At 39.4% G+C, this 25,973-nt stretch overlaps 1 protein-coding gene and 1 long non-coding RNA gene across 4 annotated transcripts in view; both read right to left on the bottom strand.

Annotated features, from left to right (window-relative positions):
• The window catches only part of LOC138027584 (uncharacterized), a 13,810-nt gene extending 9,410 nt beyond the window's left edge, over nt 1–4,400 (bottom strand). For all 3 annotated transcript variants that reach the window (XR_011127481.1, XR_011127480.1, XR_011127482.1), the window contains exons 1-3: nt 4,296–4,400; nt 3,365–3,493; nt 1,572–1,602 (exon numbers count right to left, since the gene is read on the bottom strand). This is a non-coding gene — a long non-coding RNA (uncharacterized lncRNA). The remainder of the gene's footprint in view (nt 1–1,571; nt 1,603–3,364; nt 3,494–4,295) is intronic.
• LOC138027581 (carboxypeptidase O-like) overlaps nt 1–25,973 on the bottom strand; it is an 87,076-nt gene that overhangs the window by 20,978 nt on the left and 40,125 nt on the right. The window lies entirely within an intron of this gene.

The raw sequence follows: 25,973 nt of genomic DNA on the forward strand, positions 1-25,973 counted from the left end.
GCATGTTTTCATTCTCTTTACAGAGGTAACCTTGTCGTAATAAGATGGGATACTAGGTCGTGTAATTGTTACGAATTGTCCAATGTCATTTTGATGGATGACCATGAGTGTTGACTGTCTGCAAGCCTTTCCTTCTTGTCTCGCCCCACTTTTCGCGCGGCCAACACATTAAAAGTCTTCCATATCCCCCCACGGAAACGCTTGCTACGCAGGCTAATGGCTCAGTTGCAAGAAAGGTAACAATTCCCACCCTGGCCAGAGTTTTTCTCTGTCCTTATGTGGGCCCATTTCCATGAGTAGGGCTAACGCTCACACTACACTCTAATAGTTAAGTCTAATGGCTCAGTTCGTTGAGTATCGGACTTCCACGCGTGAAGGCTCGAACCACCGCAAGACCAACACTCGGTTATTAGAGTAAGTGAGGAGAAAGCGCTACCGTCGTAATGACATCTGCAAATGGTTATACTTTCTAGGACGACAAACCGTAGGCCCTGTCTCAGAACTCTTCTTCACAACCCTCTGGGACAAAAAAGAATCCACACACTATTCGCAAAGAGTAAGGCATGGAGTTACCGGCGTTGTGGTCTGTCCTTTGAAGAATATCATGGCTGGTAGAGTAAAATTTCGGAAATATGACATGTAGCTACTCTAAACTCCGACCGTAAAGAAAGAGATGATGATGATGAAACCATCACAACAGCAACATGAAAAGAAAGACTGAAAGACAATAACGTGCCCACATTCTGAAAGATTTTGCATCATGGTTGAGATCATCTATGTGTAAAACAATCAAGGTAACAAAGGCTTGGCATTAAACTGTAAACAACAGGCAAAAGAAACATTCCGGCTCAGGTGAGCTCAAAAAAAAAAAAGATAATCTGGTACTTGTCAATGTCTTGACAGATGGTTTAGTAGGCAGAATGAAAATCAGGAACCATCACACCAAAAATGTCAATTATCCACACCGGACAAGGTGCCTTTAACTGCTCTGTTTACGCTGTTGTCAACGTCATTACCTTCCAAATTAACTGTTGGAAGATAATGTGAAGTGCTATTTTCTACCCATGCAAACCACGTGAGCGTTAGCCCTACCAATGGAATTGGGCCCACACCCGGGGCCCACACAAGGACAGAGAAAATGTCTGACCAGGGTGGGAATTGAACCCACGACCTTCGGGTTAGATCACCGCTGCTCTACCGACTGAGCTACAAGGTCAGACAGGACCCAACTAGTGGTCTAATGCAATTCCTGCATTTTGATTGGCTATGCTACTAGAGAACTATTATTGACAGTCCTCAAGTAGCGAAAAGACTTCAAAAGCGTTATGCTTTCTTTCGTTTTGTTCTCAAATAATAATTCTTTAACTTGCATTTGCTAACTTTATTATTGCCTTTTCTGTCCGACTAGTTGGGTTATACTAAAACAATTAGACCCTTCGCCCTCAAGGGCCATGGGTCAATAGCCCATGAGGCGAAGCCGAATGGGCTATTGTAAGTTCTGTTGTTCTATTGTAAGTTCTGTTGAAATATAAGTGCCCCACGGCCAACGTTTGCAAAAACAATTACCTTACCTCAGTGTCATACTTTCAATTGCCCTTCATCCTGCAAAGACAGCAAAAATAGTTTCATAACAGCCAGAGGTTACATGTATGTTTTATGCAGATTTTGTGTATAAAAATCAGTGGATTGGGATTGCAATCAAAGTGTCAAAATCACAGTGTCTTAAAAATTTCACTGAAGGATAAACCCTTGCCAAAGACAACATAGTCCACAAACTATGAGCAAAAGCAAAATCATGCAAGGTTCAGTTGTTCCGTGCTAGCAGATGCCTCTTTTCCTTTGCATTCACTGGGCTGACGAGTATGGGAAAGAGACCTCTGCATGCCATGGGTCGAAACTCACTTTCATCCAACCATCGTCCACGACCTTAGATGGCATTGTTCAAAATGCATGCCCCATGATATGTTTGCTGACTGTGACTTGAGCCCACTGTGACCCACGCATTCCTTCAGTAATTCCGCTGTTGTTAAGTGAGCCCGCACAAGACAAAGTTTAACGTGAGGATAACCGCGGCGCAACACAGTGAGTTTCAACCTGCGGCAGAGGTCTCTTTTCCTGTACTCATCAGCGCAGTGGACACAACAAGAAGACACCTCTGCTGGCAGGGAAGTTCAAGTTCCGCAATCATTTGTGAAAGTTTAAAGTAAGTAGTAACTCTCATGCTGCATATGTCAATAAAAATAACGCCTGAATCCCTTATACATGTACTTGAACCATTCATGTGCAAATTTTGATAAATTTTGTGAAACTGTGTTTCATAATGTTGACTGATTTACAGTCAACAAGGTCTGGAAGGGGTTTCGCGTAATCCGTGAGTTGATGCCAAAAAAACCGTGAATCGGGAAAACTGAAGAAATACAGCTGTGATTCGTGAATAATATATTAACCGTGACGCGTGATCCTTTAAAGTTTTAGTGCGTGAATCAAGATTTCTGCCTTTATAATGTCGTGAACATCAGTCAACCCTTCACGAATACATGTAATTTGTCTGTCAAGATGGTTCGAAAAAGGTCTTCTGTCATTGTCATGTACTGACATAATCTACCATTGCTGTGTTTCGTACTTGACCTCTCTTGACTCATTTGTAGTTGACATGAACTGAGATGAGGGACGCGTTGAAAGACGACATGTTGTAATCATCTGTCCAAGTTACTGCCAATCAGAGCTTGGTTCGTTAGAAAATGAAAAGCTGCCTGTCAAATTTGTAACATGTGTTCACGTCCGGGTAGCCTGGACGTTTTCACATGCGAATTGTTGCAATGGCGAGCGCCCAAGTAATCGTACCGTCTAAACTAACTCGAACTTTATGACAGGTCGTTAACATCATAAAAAAATCAACGACCACGGAAGTTTTGAAGTTACAAAACAAAATGTGAAAGAGAAGAATTGTAGAGTTAGGATATAACAACAATGAACTTCATTTATACTTTATCAAAGTCAAACAAAGAGCAAAGAATCGTCGGGTTATGGATTCCTGGAATCGTTGATTTCATCACCAACTTTTTGTTGCCTTCCCATCTTAGGGTCAACTGATACGACCCAGGGGCGGATCCAGAAATTCCTGAAAGAGAGGGCCGAAGAAATTGCGGCGAGAGCACTAAAGGAATTCGGAATGTCGAAAGCAAAGTTCAAAACTGGCACGCAGATTTGAATACTCTGTTCAAATTTCAAAACAACTGGTCGCGCATGACATACATGTCATGATGTGGCTTGACTGTATTCATTTGGTTGTTCCTTGGAGTGTGTGATGAGTAGATAACTAGCCCTCAATTTTTCTTACATTATACATTGGTTTAGACCCCACCTTCAGGATAAAAATCCCACAATCAAATTCCATTGTATTGCTTTAAGGGTCCCCTCTGCAATATTCTGCTTCCATTCTTGGGTGTCCCATTCCCTTCCAATGAATATATGACCTTTCTTTATGAAACCCCTGCAAAATGTGACAAAAACGTTGATAAAAAATGATGCTTGGTAAGTGATTGACACATTAACTCACCAAAACCAGCCGCATATGGGAAAAAGGTCAAATGCTATAGCATAGTTAACCTATTGACCCGTGGGAGTGAGACTTAATGCCAGACGATTTTACTCGTCAATTTCAGACTGGTGGTTCAGGAGTCAGTGGGTTCACAAAATCAGTCAGAAAAAAATTGCTTGCAGAAAAATTCTCCATGAACAAACCCAGAGAGACTACTTAACACCAAGAGCCCCAAGTAGGAGTCTCCATGCCCTTTAATTTCTTGAGTCCTTCCCGGAGAAGATTTATTTTTAGAATACTTCCCAGGGGAGATACCACATTCCCACAGCTGAAGGAGCCAATCAAAGCAGATCATATCTCAACTAGGAAGTTTTTGAAAAATAAAATAAAAGGTTGACTTCATTGCCTTCACTGTAGTGTGGAGGATGGACGCTCCAGCCAATTTCAGTTCTGACTATAGGAATACAACCTCGCCAAGTAAACACCATTTCTCTGTTCCACCTATCACAATGTTTTACATGTATATGACCTTCTGTTGGTCATGAAATACTACGGTAATCTTTCTTCCAAGCATTCCTTCATCCCCTACAGCTGTCTGTAACAAATTTTATGACATGAGAGGGCAATGTACACGTAGGAGAGGAAGTGCAATTAAGATAATCATTTATTTATTCATTTATTTTTTTTTCGGAAAATTACGGATTGAAATACACAATTAATTTTATTAATAATTCAATCTTTTGGATAAACTTACCAATAACACTTTGCACCATCCCTAAAGTAATAAAGTAAACTTCCGAGAGATGGATCACATAATTCTTCTCTTGTTTCTCCATCCTTATGTGAGATTAGTTCCCCTTATACTCAGGAAGAAAAATCTCCTTTCATGAATGGTTTTGTGGTAAATAAGCCTCTTCCTAACATATCAAATCAAATTGGTCAAATTGAATGCAAGATAATATTGCAGTACTTAAGGAGCTCAGAGCACATAAGAAGTTTGATTGGAGTGCACAAAAGGTGAACAAGAGTTGCTAGAGGAATTAGCTTCTTGTCAGTGCTCTGTAAAGTTGTAAAGTGCAGGCCACAGATGGTTTTTAATCACATGATGAGACGGTCATATTGGTGCACAAAACAATAGCAAATTATGGCTCACTGATGTTCTGCATTATAATAGAGTCAAATTCCCAAAAGACTTTTTTCCCTATCGTTCTGTGTACCAACATGGCTGCTGTGACGTCAGGTGAAAACCATCTATATCATATCCTGATGAACAATCAGTAAAAGCATTAAATTAAATTCAATTCTCTTATAACATGCTTTCACACAGACTTATCAAGGTAAAACATATCATGTAATGACAAATATTAAGGTGCAATGTTTTACATCATGCAACAGATTACCTAATCTACAATTCAAACACTGAGCCATTGGCGTATAATTAAGCAGGTATACATTAGAAACAAAATAAAAATTAATAACAATTATATGTGAAACAGCAAGTTGAAGTGACAATAGTTATGCAATAGGTCATGATCACATAACAATTGAGACTATTTACAACAAAATAACAAATAAAATAAGAGCTGGACAAGTAACAATAATATTCATTTACAAGCAATAGAGCGATTTTCAATTGAGTGTCGTAAAACCAAAACCAAAGTAATTACTTTAGCCAATCAGAGAGGACGGAGGACAATCCGTAAACAATCAAGAATTGGAGTAATTACACCGTAACCGACACAAAGCGCGGGAAAATGTCCACGCGCGAGCCACGATTGGTTTTGGTTTCACTTCTGATTGGTTGAAAAAGTGGCGCAAGAACTTTGAACCAATCACTGAGTGAAGTAATGCAAAACCCAAAGAATTATCTAATTACTTTCGACACTCAATTGAAAACCACTCTAACATGTGAAAAGGTCTAATTTAAGTTGCCGTGGTTAATGCGATTTTTGGAGTGGAGTTCATGCCTTTTGTTAAGGCCGTGCGGATTAGGTATAAATAATAACTATTGTGTCATCCAATAGGCTTCTCTGTAGTAGTAACTGGCCTAAATTGAAAAACACCAGAAAACAGTAAACTTACTGATCATGTTTCAACTGGTGTTAGCTAATAAATATAGCACACGAACGCTCTTTTGCTTCTTTTTTTTTTTTTTTTTTTTTTTTTTGTCTTTGTTAGGTTTTGTTCCTTTCCAGTTAAGCGCCGATCAACTGGAAACTTCAACATCCCCTCCCCCCTTTTTCCGGCAAAACCACGGGCATTTAAACTTTTGAAGATTGGACTGTTCAAATTCCCGCCCCTTGGACCAAAGTAGTATCCAAATGCCCTACCCTGTCGTCAGATTTGTCTGTCTGTCTCCAACTTTTGAAAGACATTTTTTGTTAAGTTTCGATTTGATCGGCGCATTATAAAAATAATTATTGCCAGTTTGTATTACTTACCGACGTTTTTCGGATACGAGGCGCACTCGGTTGTAAGACGCACCTTTAACTTTCAAAATTGATGGCATTTACGTCACAAACTGAAAATCTCATCAAAATACTCGGTTCTAAGCCGCAATTTGGTTCAACTCATCGCTAGTTATGCTGTCTCAACTGAAGGTTGTAGTGTAGGTCAAGAACAGTGGAAAAATTCGCGACGAACGTTGGTGCGAGGCCACCATTTTGGAATCGCAGTAAGGGGAAGACTGGGACGAGTTTAACATACAAGATGGCAGCAAAGGATCAAACCTGGGAAAGAAGTTTCCGGTTCTCATCGTTGACAAATGCTTCCCCAAGAACCATCCATTGAACAAGATCTTCAATTGGCACACACTGAAACTGAGCTAATCTTGCATGCCAAACATGAAAACAATAATTGGATCCCACAACAAAAGAGTTCTTTCAGCATACACCACCCAAACACCTGGAGAACAGCATGACACATGTAACTGCGAAAGAAAACCAGAATGTCCGCTTGATGGTAAATGCCTCCAAACTAATGTATCTATCAAGACATTGTCACCTCCACTGACACAACGACTGAATCATACGTTGGACTAGCAACTAATTTTAAAGAACGCTTCAGAAACCACCATTCATCTTCATGCCAGCAAGCGAAACGAAACAGCTTTAGCTAAAGAAGATTATGAAAAGACGATATCAGCACTTTTTTAGTGTCAAAATTTGTTTTCACAATTTCCATCTGAAAGCTGAAAAGTTCGGTATTATCGTCTGTTTGTGCCCATTCTGTTGTTGGTTTTGTCATTCTCTTCTAAAGCAAAAACTTGTAAAAGATCAGATTTAATGACGATTGGCGATGTGACATATATTCCTATTATCAACTGCGCAACTTTTTCGTTGAGAAGAAAGGATTAAAAGTGAGTTCGGTGGTTACGGCTGTTGTATCCGAGTACTAGTTGACCAAAAAATTGAGCAAATTGTACCTAAAATAACGTGGGTGACAAATTACTCCTTAATTTTGGCGCAAATTTTCAGCGTTAATTTATAATTTCACATGTGAAATTACTGTTGCTGTGGCAATTTTTGCTACAGTGCCAAAATGGCGTCCAGGTTTGAAAAAAAACCCGCGTCTTACGAACGTAATTTGTAACCCATGATGTTAATAGTTAATCAAATGGTGTACTCGTGAAATTAGGGAATAATTTCACTTGCGTTTTCTCCAAAGTCAAATTATTTCCCTCGCCTGAAGGCTCTGAAAATTCAGTATTTGATTTTGGACAAAACGCGCGAGAAATTATTTCCTAATTTCACTCTTTATTACACCCATTTAGAAATCACTGGTGCACCTTGCAATGTGATTGGCTCTCAGCAGTGCGATTTATTCCCAAATCGGATTTTTTTTTGCTCTGCATCGCTCCATTTCCCCAGCCAATGAGAATGGGCCACTAAAACAAAACAACCAATCAGATTTCAAGGCTTGTTTAAGGTAACCAATCAAATTGCAGGAAAATGAAAGACAAAGAAAATCATTGTGTGGCCAATTTTGCAACTTTTGTTTCCGACTGGATCAATAAAATTTTGGCACTGTCTAAAATCCTGTATTTTAGCGATTAAATAATTATGTGTGATATCTAAATGGATGTAATAAAGTGGTAATGGAACTATGTGTCGTGCAATTTTGGTCTGAGATCATACTTGTGATTTCAAATCGAATTCGCGCTTAGCGCTCGTTTGATTTTGAAATCACACTTATGATTTCAGACCAAATTGCACTGCATTCAGTTAAATTACTGTTATTCACCAATTGATAACCCATACTAATAATACTCTATCAAGTGGAGAATAGTAAATACTATAACTTTTCAAGGTTTCAACTTTTACTCACAAATTGTAAACAACTTTTTCCTTCCCGCCATCTCAGAGGTACAGAGGTTTCAGGTTACAGAGGTCTCAAAGGTTTGGCTGGCTTCACTCAGACGTTGAACTTCATCGACCGATAGATTTGTGTAAAAACGCAGCAGCTAAGGCAACATGACAAGGCCATGTAAGTCACGCTCCCCGTCGAGAGAGATTTCCCGCCAACACTTTGGGAAGATTGGCAAAGGAAATATCTGAGCCAAGATAACTAGCTAGAGCGAGAAACTTAAATTATATTCTTGGGTTGCATGTCGCGCAAGTGAAAACATAAATCGCTTACCACTTACGAAATTGAGTCAAGAAATGGAAATGTTATAGAAGAGGAATAAATAAACAACGGGTCCAAGTCTCAGTGCTGTGCGTTGTTCCGTACTTGAGTTATTCGGCGAAATTTATTACTCAAATTTGTAGAGTTTAGTACGGAGGCGCCATGTTGGTGTACTGCTGAAGTACACCAACACAGCGGCCGGAAACCTAGAAAAACATCTGGAGTTTGGCTGTCTTTAACACTTTCTGCACAATAATGAGCTAGAAGAAAACATTCGTATAGACACGTCTCCTAGTATATTGGCTGTTTAGGCCACAAAAACACGAGGGAAATAGATGTTTTTATGCAACTGGCATGTTTTTCGAAAGCTGTCAACATGTCACGCACTGTGAAAAACTCTGAAATTCAAACTGCTCTATTTTCGAAACGAAGCACGGTACCGAGCTGAAAACATGCAAACAGATATATTTTTAAAAACTCTTATAGCTGATCAAGACAAAAACTCAAAAGGCTCTTTAGTTTTGTAGTTTCTTTTTGTGACGTCACGTGCAACCCAAGAATAGCCTGACAAGCCACAAGCAGTAATCTCCACCACAGTCACCTAATTAAACCATGATCAGTGAGCTTCACCGCTCAAATGGTTGCTTCCTAAGCAGTAGTGGAGATTTGAGAGAGGTTATATGTGTTTGGATAATATACAATTTCATAAGGATTTAAAAAGACCCCTCGAGCTAACGAAAAAAGGAAGAAGAATCATTCTTGGAAGCAGAGTTAGTATGCCAAAAACTGGATGCAACGACAATTATAAATTACAACCTGTACATGTAAAACGAGCTGTTATTAAGGTCGATCACCGGTGACAACATTTGCAAGGATTGCACTTTTTGTGTGAGACAATAGCGAGGCTGCAAGAATTTGATCGGATATTTGTTAACTAGAGATCAAGAAATAAACTGATAATCGCGGGAGAACGCGTTTTTTAAAAAAATAATTGTCCTGGCAATTCAGGTTGATGCATTGTTACGACGAGGCTATAACACTACTTTCCTTATACGGAACCAAAATTTCAGGAAAGAAAACAGATAATAACCGCGACCTTAGGTATAAGCCTGCAGCTTTATCGCTTCACATCAACGGGCCCTTTACTTCTATGAGATACAGAGAACTAATTAGTACGATTATCGATCACATAAATAAGATCTAAAAACTAAACTCCACCATCCTTGAAACCAGGTCCGGCAAGCAGAATAAATGAAATTTGGAACGGATTATGCCACTCAATTCCCTGTTAATAACGCTTAATACTAAGGGATATTTTGGTTCAAAGCGATATAGTTCACCCACGAAGCACAGACGCCAACAAAGGGGCCGACCATTTAACTCTTGAGGGGGGGAGGAAGGGGGGTGGGTGACTTTGAAAAAAAAATTTCCTGCAAGGGCTTGTTGGAAGAAAAAAAATGCAGGCATCACAAATGAAATAGAAAAAAAAAATTCTTGCACTGCTGCAAGCAAGAAAAAAAAAATGTTGCAAAGCTATTTCATCATTCCTGGGGGGCTTTACGAAATCCCAGCAAAACTGCAACCATTCCAGATAATCTGCAAGCCAGCAAGCTACTCTGGTTAGCCTATTAAAATAACAAAGTGACATTGATTGGCCTAAATAACACTCTGGTTAGCCTACAGTTAGCTTAGGTAGCTTGCGGTTTGCCCTTATAATGGGATAAGGGATTTCTTGCTTGCTCAGTTCACATGGCACCAAAGTCATAAAATAACAAAGTGACATTGATTGGTCTAAATAACACTCTGGTTAGCCTACAGTTGGCTTAGGTAGCTTGCGGTTTACCCTTATAATGGGATCAGGGATTTCTGGCTTGCTGGCTCGCACTGTATCCAAACTCACAAGCAGTAATGGAGGTAAATTTTTCTATTTGAAGAATCAAGTCTTATTAGACATAGAAAAATAATTTGTTCGTTTTTAAATCTTTTCAACTGAAGCATTTTCAAGTAATTACTTTGAAATAATTATACGGTTTTTGCTATTGAATCAACTAACTTATAATTTTGCAATACTAGAGTTCAATTTGGAATTAATTTGCACGAGTGAGTTTTTGAAAAAGCTGAAATTGCACGAGCCGCTTCGGCGAGTGCAATTTCAGCTTTTTCAAAAACTCACAAGTGCAAATTAATTCCAATTTGAACGAGAAAAAACGTATTTACTTATTAATAATACAAACATGAAAAAATTCGCGTGGAAAAAGTGCCGGAAGATGTTTCTTGAAGCCCTTTTTTTCGCATTCGAGAAAAATTTTTTCAGAGTTTTTTGTACAAAATTTTGTAATTGCCGTTTACATGAGATCATTGGCTACAACTTTCCCAATGTCTTTCTGCAAATCAAAATCCAGAATATGTGTAATTTGCACTGGTGTTACACTTTTTGCACTGGTGTTACACTTTTTGCTTTTTGCACTGGTGTTACACTTGAACTGCACTTTTGCTATTTTTACATTTTTTTTTTAGTAATTACCATGCTATGAGCATTTCTGAACTGCTTTTTGCTATTTTTACCTAATTAAGAAGCTAAACATTTTCAAATCTACCTTTGGAGCATCACTTTATAACATGAGAATATTGTTATTAGGTAATATTAAATGATTCTAAAGAATGACATTCCGAAAACATGTCGCTATACAAGAATGATTTTGTATAGCTTTGATTTTAAGGTTTTGCAGCTCCATATATTAGAACTATTACTGCAATAACCACAATGTAAATGTAAATACACTCTGTAAATGTAAACACGACACTTTTTTAAGGAAAAAAAAAGCCTGCAGAGAAATGAGGAGAGAAAAAAATATATATCCTGCAGAGCATTTAGGTGGGAAAAAAAAAGTGTCCCAATTTAAGTCTAAGCATTTGCTACCTATTTTCAACAATAAGGTAAGGGTAAAGGTTAGCGTTATTTTTAGCTTTGGTAAATGCAGCAGTTAATCTTCACTTAAAGAGAGCAGCCTTTGGGGGACACTTTGTGACATAAATTGTTTGTATTCTGAGACACAAGTGATGTTGAAGTTGGCTAGAAGAGCAAGGGGACACTTCGTGACGCTTATTGAAATCCGCGTGCGTCTAATTAGGACGCACCTGGACATATCTCAGTTTGCTAGAAAAAAAAAAATGACCAGAAATCACCCACCCACCCTCCCCTCTCAAGAGTTAAATGGTCGGCCCCTAACCAGAGAGTGGCACGATTCATACAACCAAGAAAATGGCGCCTGCATATCTTATTGTGTTTAACTGACGCAAGTTTTGACCCGTAAAAGCCATATAGGTTCACCTATGCACAGTCTTGGGGAACTGTGGGGTCTGTTCAGAATCTGGGGACATTTTTGAGTCCCTCGTAAAATGTCCTCGCAATTGAGTGATTTTTACTATTGGGGAAACGTGTTATTCGTGATTTCGTTTTACTCAGGTTTGGAAAGTCTTGGAATTTTCTTTATAGTTATGTCGTGAAGATCGTAAATTAACTTGTAGTTTAAATTAGCATGCGAAGATGAAATCAATCAGTTCAATACAATAAGATATCCAGGGACAACATGACAATAGATTTTACGAGAATTGACATTTTCAATGTCTACGGATACCCACCATTGAAAAGTTTTTTTCAGATCATAACACTGGGCAAGAAAAAAGGGTGGCAAATGCGATGAAAAAGTAAGAAAAATGGACATTTTGACATCAGAGGGAAAAACGCATAGCTGAAGTAAAGGGCACCGTTTATGAATCAAAACAAAAAGATCAAATACTTTGACGGTAGCGAAATTCATGACGTTCTCGTTGCCGTCGGTGTTCCTTCTAAATTCGAAGCTTTTCAAGGTTAGGTTAGCAATACCAGTTCTTTTAGTAGTTTTTTTAAAGTTCCATCCAGCTTCCATCAATACTTTCTTTGACGGTCAATACTGTAGACTGGGTGATGAGCGGCAATAAAAGCAAAGAGACGCCAGTGCTCGGTAAGAAACAGCTCCTCGTGGCAAACCACATAAAGAGGGAACACCAACCTCGGCTATGTCTGGAAAGAGATCAACCAAACGTGCGATGTCCTCTTTGCTTAGTGATATTCCCTCCACGCACATCGCGAAAATCTCGTGCTTTTGAATGGCACAAATGATGGACTCAAGACCCACCTTACAAAAAGCTAGTCTAAGAAAACGCAAGGACGAAAAAGAGGCATTGCTAATTCCTCTGTAAGTCAAATTTTCACAGCCGCCTACGTTTAATATTCCTAACGAGGGTATGCTTCCGGTAACAAAAACTAGATGGCTGTCATCCAACATTGTTTGGCTCAAGTTGAGCTCCGCAATGTTAACAGCTCGAATAACTGGATATTTACAAAGTTCACCTTTCATTTTTGCCATGTTAAGAACTGTCAGTCCAGCACAGTTTTCCACTATTTTGCAGAATGTTGCCCAGGTTTTTTTGCGCCACTTAAATCAATAGAGCGGAATAGACTAGGCCTCCATTGGACTGCTATGAGAAAGTTATCCACTGTCTCCTTTGATGTGTTCTGTGCTTTTACAACGGAGAATTCATGATTTCTTGCGTACTTAATCAGAGTTTTGTCGTAAGAAATTTGCAGCCAAGCCTTGCACACTAGAGAAGCGGTTCTTCGAACAAATTTGTAGGGTAAATATGAGAAAACGTGAAGTATGATGCTTTGAGGCAAGGTATCCATTTATCTTCAGACAAGTAGCTACGAAATTCATTCACGTATAAGGCCATTTAAGTGACAGTCTTATCACGTAGATTTAAGAGTTGCTAATGCTGTCAGATTCTCAGGTCCCACCAAAGAAAAGTATCTGTTTGAATTTTTGGTCTAAAGATCTAAAAAAGCAACTGTGTATTACAAGTGAGGCAGCAAATTATCAATGGAACTTTCTTTCTGAAACGACTTATCAAAGCACTGCAATACCCATTCAAGGAAACCCTTATCATACTTCAAAAAGGGAATGGAACTCAGTATCTTGAGACGACAACTTGATCTTTTGATATTCTAAAACAACAAACATTTGTACTTACCTTAATGGATTTTTGGATTCTTAAATAAAGCAACACGTTTTTCACGTCCTTGATAATCGTGCCAGTTTCTCGTTTCCCCACCAAAGAAAAGAACCTGTTTTACATGATGTTTGGTCTCAAAATAAAAGTAACCAACTGCGAGGAACAAACTAAAAGGCACATTATCAAAGAAAGTTTTGTTCTCCAACGACCTATCGAAGCACAGTTGTTTCAAACCGAGAATAGCATTTTTCTCAGCACTACGATGCTGCGGCTAATTCACAATAATACAATGACTGCATAGACTTGTCAAATAGGAGGAAAAAGTACGTATCTTAATACAGCATTTTCAGATGTCAAACAAAAACTAGTGACAATAGGTAATAAAAGACTTTTTTCTTTCTTTTAACCTTAACTGACCCTTTTAAGATTAGTTTGCTGAATAGTAGGCATCTTCTTTAAGTTCGTTTATGCTACCGTTTTTCTCTTATTTAAGTCGTTTTCTTTCAAAGACAGCCGTGCAGCAATAAATATTGTTAACCGCTTAGCAAAACAACCCCGCACTCACTGATAGTGCGAGAAATTTAAACGTTCAAACACTGACTTTTCATAAGAGTTTGTAATGACATTATATCGAGTTTGCTAGCTTATCCTTTACGCAGTCATATGGATCAAGTTGAAAAAAAGGTACAATATGGCCATACTTTGTCTAGAACATTACTTTGGCATGACGTTTTCGCAAGTTGAATCTATTAGCCTCAGGCTACGAGGAGTGTAACTGAGACCCCATAATCACGACTCTATTTGCAGTAAGTTAATGGGTACACACATCATATCGCTTTTTCAAAAGATTCCCGAAAACTCTTTCCCGCTTAATTACTTTTTGGCAGATGTTTGTCAGATACTCCCGTTTTCACTATTGTAGACGCCACAAGACAATATTTCGCGCGCATTTTTTTCGTCATGATTTTGGCGGGAAGTAGGTCGGATATGGTCTAATGACTCTGCCGAGAGAGAACATTATTTTTGAAAAAAAAAAAATAGAAAAAATGCGCAATGAGAATTTGTCAAAAGTGTTAAATCTAGACAGCTCAGAATTTTTTTGCCTAATTGTCTCCTTGCGTCCGTCCTATATAGAGGTAGAGGATATTTTTGTTTGGTCCAATTTTCGCTTTAAAGCCAAAACCTTTAGTAGAACCCATTTACTGAAAACTAACATTAAGAAAATTGCCTGGGATGACAATTGCATTCGTATTACCACGTTGTGTTGTGCACATCTGAATAAACATTCCGATAAGAGTAAAATGACCCTACGGTCGCAGATAACTTAGTGGGGACTCACATCATATCAGTATGCCAAAAGGTTCACATCAGTCTGGGAGAGGGGTCTATATTTTACCACGGCAGGGTAGCCTTTCAGTTACCTGTGGAGAAAACAGAATCGATAAATGAAAATTAACACTAAAAACCAAAGTAGTAATAAAGTTGCCACCGATATCATGGGGTTTACGTTTTTAAATATTCGAAGAACTACTGCCACAAGCCCACTATATTAGATTTCAACTACATCTTACAAAGGCGTTTTTAAGAGTCAAATGACACCAACACGCAATGAATGTCCTCTTCTTTCTTTTACTTTTCACGGACCTCTCTAAGATAGTTTGCAGCAAAATCATGGGCAACCATACCATTTCTTGGTCGTCAGCTGATGATGAAACTTTAACTTCATGTTATTTGAGAAGTTTACTTCAGAAGACAAAAGACCAATTCGGCTAACGCAATGTTGTACCCAAATCAAATCTCTTGGGTTAAGATTCTTTGTGTATGCATTTGCATGAGTACCTTGACTTTTACTTCAATTGGGACCTTAAAACTGGGCATTAAGTTGGCATCTTAGGCGGCTTGTCTACACGAAAACGATCTTCTCCCTTTGTTTTGTCTATCACGTGCTAACTATTTTTCTTTAATTTTGTATGTCAGTAAATTCAGTCGTAACCGTTCCATCGAAAAGAATTCTAGTTCCCAAAAAAAACAAAACAGGCAGCTAATAATTGTCTAGCAAAAATGAGAACGGCGCCGAGAGAATTCTGTCTACGCCGAGACAATTCTGTTTACGCCGAGCTGCAGCAATGACCCTTTGCAGACCTTTGCATCCGGCATGAGGTATTAGCACAAAACGGTGCTTTCAAACAGTCATGAAAATACTTGCTACATTTCATCCACATGATCTTATGGCAATTTTCATAACGGTTTTGAACATTTTCCCCTGAATGTTTAATTCAGAGGAAAATGTTCAAAACCGTTGAGCAGATACAACGCCATTTCAATGATGAGTTTTGCGCCATTTTAACCATTTTAATTTATACGGCATGCATCAGTGCATGCAGATAAAGAATTCAGATAGCAAGTATTTCTTTCGATCGCTTCATAGGGAAAAATCTTTCTCTTTTTAGTTTTACAAGGGTCATTTGATTGTACTGATTGAATCCTAAGTTCTCCACGCTACACAATAAGTCTAATAAGTTTGTCTTTACATGCTATGCTAAGTATTCACACTAAATCATGCGAAAGGCATATCTCTCTCTGCGTTAGATATACAGAGAATATATGAGTAAAATGAAAAGAACCATAGAAAGCGAAAACAGAGATGAACAACAACATACCTTTCAGCGAATGATTCAACATCACCGCATGATATCGTGTTTTGATATGAGGTGCCCGTAAAAGGTCGTAAAATGGTTCAATGCTTAAAATTAGGAGTGTTTAATGACTCCATAATCAATTGGAGATAAGTTAATGGGGGGACATACAGTGCTTGCGGCATTTTCCGTCGCATTCTTTGTTTTTATCGTTTGTTTCATTTTACAAGAAAAAAAAACCTCGCGCGAGTTTCCTCGTCTCGCGGGGGAAGCAGTTTTGCTGTCATTGACTTCGCGGAGAGAGATAGAGTAGTAGTCCGCCGTGTTTTTTTGAAAGCAAAAGATGCATGTAACTAAATAAACTAAAGAGCAATGAGATTTTGTTACTAGACTTCTGTTGAATCTGGAAGGTTGACATTCGGCTTTATCTTTCCGTCGCCTTCGTTTAAGAACGGATGTTTCGTTTGGTCGTGGCCTCTAAGTAATGACTTACAAAAACACGAGATTTGACTTACGTGTAAGACTTTACAAAACATCTCAATTTTCTAAAATTGGCCATAAAAGCGTCCATTCCTCATTACCAGTTTACTTTACCAAAAAATAAATAAACGATCAGCAGTCAGAGAGTACAGGGAGAGGAAAAATGGCGCCATTAGCTCCCTTGTATTGCACTTTCTTCCTGTCTAAGTTTTGCATGGGGACTTGAATCATATGTATCACCTACAGACATTCTACCTTTCTTACCTGTTATTTCAATCCTCTCCAAAGTGTTGAAACTGCAGGCACGTCAAGAAAATAAGCCTGTAGAATAAAGATTATTGGAAAATCTCATCTCTTAACCCGCTGAAATGTTTCATTAGTCTAGATTATCGTGGTTATTATTTTTTTTTCCAATGCCTTTATATTAATACAGAAATGTTATATCGTTGTTGGGGTTGCTTTTCTTAATTGCCGGAAAAAAAAAAAAAATTAAGGTTTTGTTTTTGTTTGTTTGTTTGTGTAAACATAGTTCATATAGATGAACTGCTTATGAAACCCGGAGAGAGAACAGTACTGTCGCACTTCATGTTAACTTGACCGTGACGTACCATGCACAATCTGTTGTCCTCGGTTCTCAACTGAATTTTGAATAAATTAATCGAAACTATTGATTGGCTTTCTTTTAGAAAAATCGCGTGGTTTGTGCATGGTTAGGGCCAAAACAGAAACAAAGTTGAACAAGTTTGTTCACTGGTATGCTAAGTGACCTTTCTAGACAAGGGCATAAGCTTTCCTCAAGCTATCCTATCCCTTTAAAATTACTTACTTTCAACTGTCGTTCCCCTGCTTTGGTATAGGATCTGTATGTGTTTGCTGAAGGAACGTTAAACATTGTGCCAACAGATATTCAACATGTATACAGATTGCTATTCAAAGTTTATAGCGATGTGACTTTCCAGAGGAGACAAGAGATCCTCGCGTATCGTCACAAACTCGAAAATTCACCACTCGTCTGGATGTAATTCAATTCTGAAATTCGAGATTCCGTACAAATGAAAACGCAAGAAACGTGTTGTAATACCTCGCACAAAATAAAAGCGTTTTTAAGCGTGACTGCTCTTGACATGTATTACAATAAATCAGATGACTTAAAGTCTCGATTCAAGGCGCATACTTTTTTGAATCGATTGCATGCTGATGAATACAATGTGTCTGCACTCCCTTTAATAATCGGCTTTACGTGACGCCACCAGTCGGTGCGTTTTTTTTTAAATAAAGATACTTTAAATATGTCAGTCAACCATTGTTAAATTGTGTCCGATGAAAACCGATTTGTGCATGCGCTATAAATTGCTTATCAACAGCCTTGATCAATTTTGTGTTACCACAATGAAAGGAAACGTCTGCGTCGAGCGTAATATATAGCCGTTCACCAGAACGTTTTGTCAGGATCGGTAAGAGGCCTCTTAGGAGGGTTCCAAGGTTTGCATCAATGCGCGGCAGCGTAAAGTGGGTTTGGGCCCCCGGTGCAAGTCCTCCCATGCAACTGATCTAGGGAATTCCGCTCTCAAGCTTTGCGAAGTTGGTGAGTTGCGCCACCACGTAGGTCATTGAGATGTCCGGAAGGACCGTTCATTTTTCACCTCAAATAAAATTTAAGTGGTTCGTTTCTTCCCCTTGCACAAGCAGGGGGCATGGCATAGTGTCGCTGTGTTAACTTTGATTACAGTCAAATCTTGGAAATATGCGACAAATATATATATATATAGTTTGAAGGGACCAAGGACGGACACACTCCTAGGTGACATTTTCATTGGAGAAAAAAACGTTTTATGCCCTGAGCGGGATTTGAACCCACGTCTCCCTGATTACCGGTTGGATGTGATCACCACTACACTATCAGAGCAACCATGCTCGTTACATGGCCAATCTAGATAGCGAATGGGAATTAAGTGGTCATCCTGGGCCCATGTTTTTCCCAACCAGAACGATGATTCACAGGCGGACGATATATATATACCTATCTTAAGGTATCTTAAGGTCTCTGTCATTACCACAAAAATTGACATTGATATTTTACTCTTATTTCAAGCTATCTCAACTCGTGAGAAAAAGTGGTTTTTCTCACGCATGCAGGGCCTTCCCCTGACGTGCTAGAGAAGAAACCAATGGATGCGCCATTTCAAATGCTGCAATAACTTATCGGGGTAGGGGGGGGAATTCTATTTCCGGGGGGGAGAGGATCACCAAAAAAAAAATGCCTTTCTCTCACGTATTACTGATGCCCATACGTGCTAGAGAGGAAAACCAATGGTACCACGAGATTTCGCCATCAAATTCTGCAAGAACTTCTGTGGGTTACGGGGGAGTAGCTATTTCGGGGGGAAGGATAATATACGCCAAAAAACTGACTTTCTACCGTATGCAGGACTTTTCCCTGGGGCGTGCTAGAAAGTAACCAATGGTACCACGAGAGTCGCCATGATTAGGGATTTAGGGAGGGACCCACGCACTCAAAAACCGGGGGAAGTTTAGACCCTAAAAACAAACTTTTCCTCACGTGTGACAGTCTTCCAGAGCCGTTAAAAGTTAAAACGGACCCTTACCAACGGAGATGGGCCATCTACTGAGGAATCTTACTGGCGACGGGGTCTCGGGGTCACCACGGACACACAAAACGGGGGAGGGAGTTACGGGCCCGAAGAACGAAAAACAGGTTTTTCCGAGGATAACTCCCCCGGGATTTGGAATTTGGGCCAATCCAAGGGCACCCTGAGGAGGACCTTCGGAGGGCGCACCGTTCGATGAAGCAATAACGGCAAAAATCGGGGGGCCATTTTTCGTTTGTTCCAAACGGGGGGGCATCTTTGGGCCGCGGAGGTCCCACAGGTCGATTTTCGCCCCGGGTTCGAAACTGGTTGCGAAAAAGTGTGGGCAATAGGGTCTAGGCGCATGAGGACGTGGGTGGCTCCCAAGGGGAAAGTAAAACGTAGGGAATGGTTAAAAGACAAAAGGAAGTTGCACAGGGCGTCCACCTCAACACAAGGATGGCCCATATTTCGTTTCGTTACGTGATAGATCTCGTTGAGACACTTTCCAACGGGTGTATGGTATTATGGGGATGATCTCCATGGGCAAACCTGAAATAAGCTTTTTCCATTGATTTTGGCCGTGCAGATCCCGGTAGGAGGGATTTAACTCCTAACACAGGATTTGAGGCTCTTCAGGAGTCGACTGGAAGAGATGGTCTGTGAAATTTGACCGTTGGATTTGAGCTACGAAGCTGGAAACTTGGGCACGCACCCTGTTGTACGGCCTAGAAGGTAAGGCCAAAAGAAATATGGGGGAGACCGGGGGACAAAAAACCGGGGGGAGTTATGGCCAAAAAATTTTTTTCTCACTAACGCAAAGCCATCCTGTGAGGTGCTACAAGGAAAACCAATGGTATCACGAGATGCGCCACTTGTGATGTCTGCAACTTCCTACTTGCGGTTTAGAGACGACCCACACTCTACACCCAAACTCGACCGGAGGAGGTTACGGAACACACTGGAAAAAAACAACACGGTTTTCCTCATGTGTGTACAGTCTTCCAGAGGCCATTAAAAGTGAAACGGACCTTACCACGAGATGGGCCATCTCCTGAGGAATCTTACTGGTGCTGTCTCGGGTCCCCCGGACCCAAACGGGGGGAGTTAAGCTCAAAAACGAAAAACAAGTTTTCGAGGGTAACTCCCCCGGGATTTAGAATTTGGCTAATGCAAGGGCACCGTGAGGAGGGTCTTCGGAGGGCGCCTCTGGTGAGCATAAAGCAAAATCCGGGGGGCCATTTTCGTGTCAAAACGGGGTGCTCTTTGTCCTCTGAGGCCCACAGTTCGATTCGCCCTGGTGCGAAACTGGTGCTAAAAGTTGTTGTGCTTTAGGGTCTAGGCGCATGAGGAATGGTGTCCCAAGGGAATAAAACGTAGTAATGTTAAAAACAAAAAAACTGTGCACAGGGTGCCCACCTTAACACAGGATGCCCATTTCTCGTCACGTGATAGATCTCGTTGAGACCTTTCCAACGGTGTATGGTATTATGGGATATCTCCATGGCAACCTGAAATAAGCTTTTTCCATGATTTGGCCGTGCAGATCCAGTGGTAGATTAACTCCTACACAGGATTTGAGGCTCTTCAAGAGTCGACTGGAGAGGTGGTCGTGAAATTTGACCGTTGGATTTGAGCTACGAAGCTGAAACTTGGACACGCACCTGTGTACGGCCTAGAAGGTAAGGCCAAGAAAATATGGGGGAGACCGGACAAAACCGGGGGGAGTTATGGCCAAAAAGCGTTTTTCTTACTTACGCAAAGCCATCCTGTGAGGTGCTACAAGGAAACCAATGGTATCCCGAGCGGGCGCCTTGTGATTCTGCAACTACTTCTTGGGCTTAGAGAGACCACACTCAAAACTGAGGGGAGTTACACCCGAAAAACCACTTTTCCTCATGTGTGTACAGTCTTCCAGAGGCCGTTAAAAGTGAAACGAACCTTACAACGAGATGGGCCATCTCCTGAGGAATCCTCCTGGTGCGGTCTCGGGTCCCCGGACCCAAACCGGGGGAGTTAGGCCCAAAAAAGAAAAACAAGTTTTCGAGGATAACTCCCCCGGGATTTGGAATTTGGCCAATCCAAGGGCACCGTGGGAGGGTCTCTGGAAGGGCGCGTCTGATGAGCGTAAAGCAAAGTCCGGGGGGACCCTTTCGTGTCAAAACAGGGGTGTTCTTGGGCCTCTGGCGTCCACAGGTCGATTCGCCCCGGGTCGAAACTGGTGCGAAAAGTTGTTGGGCAATAGGGTCTAGGCGCATGAGGAATGGGGTCCCAAGGGAATAAAACGGTAGGAATGTTAAGGACAAAAGACTGTGCACAGGGCGCCCACCTCAACACAGGATGCCCATATCTCGTCACGTGATAGATCTCGTTGAGACCTTTCCAACGGTGTATGGTATTATGGGATATCTCATGGGAAACTGAAATAAGCTTTTGGGTGATCTGCTGTGCAGATCTCGTAGTAGTTTTACTCCTACACAGGATTTGAGGAGTCGGACTGGAGTAGTGGTCGTGAAATTTGACCCTCGGATTTGAGCTACGAAGCTGAAACGTGGCACCCACCTTCGTACGTCCTAGAAGATAAAGCCAACGGAATATGGGGAAGACCGGACAAAACTGGGGGGAGTTATGGCCAAAAAACGTTTTTCCTCACTAATGCCCAGCCTTCCTCTGATGCGCTTCAAGGAAACCCCTGGTATCCCGACATGCGCCTGGTAATTCTGCAACTACTTCTTGGGCCTAGTGGTTCCTAGCTGCAAACCCAGGGCAGTTTTGGCCCACATAGTGTCTGTCCACCTCTCCCATGTGCAGAGCGCTCCATGGGAACGCTGGAGCGAAACCCATGGCACGGCCCTGATGCCTGGTCATTGCGCATCTTTGTAGCGGGGTCGGGGGCCCCTGCTTTCCGGTGGGGGGACGTTTCAAGACAAAGACCCGCTTGGTCTCCTGCAAGACTTGAAAAAAAAAGGCCCCTCCACCGCCCTGAGTTACGTCCATAAATTCGAGGATCATAACTTTACTTGATTTCATATCTGCAGTTCAGTATACAATTCATTTCATACACCATTTCGTTCATTGACAGTATTTATTTGACAACATATTACGATTTGGCAATACGTACTAAGATTTCTGCGTCAAATGATCTCACTGACCTCGAGTCTCTTGTTAATCGCGAGCTTGGCAACTTCAACGAATGGCTTAAGGCCAACAAACTGTCTTTGAACATAAAAAAATCAAACTTTGTCATCTTTCGTCCCCGGCAAAGAATATGCCCTTCATACCTAGGATTGGAATTCTCGACTCCGTGACTAACACCTCGCAAACCTTGAAATGAAAGATTATTTCAAATACCTTGGCTTGCTGATTGATTCAAATCTTTCATGGAAATATCACATAGATCTATCTGCAACAAAATCAGCAAGTCGATAGGAATTATAGCCAAGATTCGACATTATGTCCCACGTCGTGTTTTATTTCAGTGTACAACTCATTAATTGTCCTTACTTAACTTATGGTATTTGTGCTTGGGGTAATTGTGCCTTGAAATTTCAAAGAAAGATCGTAACTCTACAAAAACGGGCCTTACGTCTTATTTACTTCTGTAAGTCTAAGGAACACGCCGTACCCTTCTTTCTCAAATCAAATTGCCTTCCCCTACCTAGCCTATTTTCCAGATATTGTAGCTAGTTATTGTGATATCAACAGGACAGACAGCACCAGTTAGTATACTCAATCAGTTTGTTAAAACATTGAGAACTTGTTGTAATTGAGATTTACAAGGTTGTTCTGAAATTTACCTGGATAATGACAGGTAAGATTAGGATTTTGCCTAAAAAACCTTGAAAGAATTAAAGAGGAGAAACTTTAAGATTTTGCAAGATGTAGTCAATTTACCAAGAGTTTTTGGCGGATTTTCCAAATGACTTACTGAGATTTGAGTGGGATTTCCTAACAAATAGATCCTGAGATTTACTAAGATCTACCGAGACATACGGGATTGATGATTGGATTTACGAGCTCAAGATGTAGTAAGGTTATTATGATATTCCAAGGTACTGTTTCCTAAATACAGAGCTATACACAATAAAGCAAGATATACTGGGATTTATTAAGATATACATGATATTTAACACATATAGCGAAAATGATTCAGTTTTTTAAATTTGCCATGATATACTGAGATTCACCTATGGATATCAAAATATAATGTGATTCTCTAACAAATAAAGGAGATTTACAGGCTTACACTGATATTGACGGTTTTACCAAGATGTATAAAAAGGTCATGAGATATGCCAATATTTACAAAGATAAACTGGGCCTTACAACGTTATAGTGATATTTACAGAGACATTTCCCAAGATATACTGAGATTCACGAAGACATAGACCAATTGCATAAATGGCGCCCAAATTTGAGTAACAATACTTTGTACACCCTTAGCCTCGTGTTTATGTTTCAAGAAAAAAGGATTTTTCTCATGAATGTCAGCCTAAGGATGTATCAAGTATTGTAATTCAAATTTGGGCGCCATTTATGCAAAGGGTCTATTGAGATTATTTTAAGGTTGACTGAAACCTTTTTAACCTTCACTGAGTTGTATTAAGATATAATCATTATTAATTAAAACGAGATCTAGGAGACCTGAGGAAATAAAGGATGCATCACCAGACTCCATAATTTGAAAGATTGTGAGATAAAACTGGTGTCATTTTTGGTTTTTATTATTTACATTGCATGAATTATGTGCTGCCCCTCTAAGAGCCCCTGTAAAATGACAATGATCTCTTACCTTTTACTCTTTGGAGTTGACGCCAAAGCTTTTTTTCACAAATATGGCAATCATAACTAGCATCAAATAGTTTTCATCTTTCTTGCTTGGTAAATTTCATTGTTTTTTTAAAAGTATTTCTTTTCTTCAACTTAACAAAGATATCAGCAACATTGTCATCTTTACTCATTGCAGAATAAAGAATCAATTTAAAATTAATACCAGAAGGACCAACAGCATAAAAACAAAATCCGGATTGATAAGCAAATGAATGGCTTTTTTTGGGTTTCCTTCACAATGTTAAGGAACACTGTAAAACATTCAGAATCTGCATAAATTACTAAAGGTACTTTTATTACTTTTGACTTCTTTTTGATAATTTTGGAAATTAATTTTTTTTTAATATTTAGTTTGACAACAGCAAGACCATTTCCTTTACAATATTCAAAGTGTTTTTTAAAAATATCTCTTTAAAAAAATTCATCTGGCAATCAAACAGTCTAGATACGTTTTTAATGAATGAGTAATGCAAATTTTCTCATTTTCCTTCAGAATCAGTTAAAAATAATAAATCAATTGAGTTATTTTCAGCAAATTCTTTGATTGAGTTATATAATGGAAAACATGTACCCTTCCAATGTTCATTTAATCCAAATACATTAATTAATTGGTGGTAAAATTTCATGGTTTTTCTAATTTTGGGATGTCCTTAATAGCAAGTGGAAAGCTTATTAGGCTGAAAAGTCTAAATCTGTTTTGTATTTTAAATGTTATTCTTTCTTCACCATTTTCCTTTGGGTAAAAACGACGAAAAATAGCCCATTTAAAACAACAAATGATTTGCATGTTAATAACTGCCTTTTTTGCAAACAGACTAATTTTCGACTTAGGATTTCGAGTTGGATTTCGAGTTGGATTTTCGAATTGGATTTTCGGGTTGAATTTCGAGTTGGATTTTCGAGTTGGTCACTGTAAATTAATGGAGACTGCAGACTAGGGGTAAAATGCAGACTAAGGTTATAATGTAACTGTTGAAAAAAAAAAAAACCTTTTAGAAGAGCTAACCTTAGGCCTAATTAGACCTAAAACAATATTTAGGCTAAACTCAAAAATCCAACTGGAAAACCCAACTCGAATTCCTAACTCAGTGAATTGGCACCCTTCCTTTTTTACTGCAATAAATTTTGGTAAAGGATTTATTTCATGCGTATGTATTTTAAAACTAAGGATTTTTTTCAAACTTGAGATTACTCAGTCCTAATTCTGTATTAATTTCTTTTTCTGTTACTTTTTTGTATTATGTTTTAATAAAAGATCACCTTCATTTATTTCGTTATAATTAGCTTTTGAATTTCAAAATGTATAAAATATTGTTTTTCTAAGTGTCTTTGTTTAAAAAAAAAAATAAATACCATTTCCACACTAACTACAACTTTAATATTTTTGTGCTCCACAGGCTATTTCCACTCTTGCCTGCTAGCCACTGGCGCTGGCTCCTGTTTTCATGATCTGCAGTCCACCTCTTCCCTTTTTTTCTCAACTGGTTCTAATTCAATAAAACTGATTTGATTTTTAATTTTCCACTTTAACTCCTTTTGTACTTACGTCAACATTTTTCAATTCACATTTAACTCTTTTAGACAACCTTTTAATGCAGATTTTTCTGATACTTTTTATTTCTTTTCCATCTTCTCCGACTTTGGTGGTACAATACCAGCAATTTTACAGAATTCTTCAATTTCCGTACTACTTTTTTTTTATGAAATTTGGGTTTTCTCTCATTTTTTCTAAAATATTACTTATCTGATCATTTTTTTAATGTTCAAGTTCTTCTATTTGTCTTTGTTCTTTTCCAAGTCTTCGTTCTCTAAATTTTTAATAGTTCATTTTAAAATTATTTTGTGACATTTTCTTTATCTTTTTTAAAACCCTTTTATTTTAATTTTTTGCGCGTTATTGTTTCGTACCCACACCCTGCTAGCTGAGCCTTTCTTAGCTCGATGAGAAAGAAAGAACTCTGCAGAAATCATGTTAAGTCTTTATTAAGTATGTTGCTTGGAGACAGTTTCAAACCCAGGCCAAGTCTCCATCGCACTTCAAGACGCCATGTTAATTTTCATACTGAAGGCTCGATTTTGACCTTGACCTTGTCAAAAATATGATCCGCGCGTTGCCTAAACCGGTTTCACCAGAGTGAATAGCTCAGAAAGTTGGACTGCTGCGACCTAAAAGACTATACACGTTTTCTGCAGCCTCTCTTTCTCACCCTCAGGTGAGTT

Source organism: Montipora capricornis, chromosome 12 (genome assembly GCF_036669925.1).
Source record: "Montipora capricornis isolate CH-2021 chromosome 12, ASM3666992v2, whole genome shotgun sequence".
NCBI classification, from domain to species: Eukaryota; Metazoa; Cnidaria; class Anthozoa; order Scleractinia; family Acroporidae; genus Montipora; species Montipora capricornis.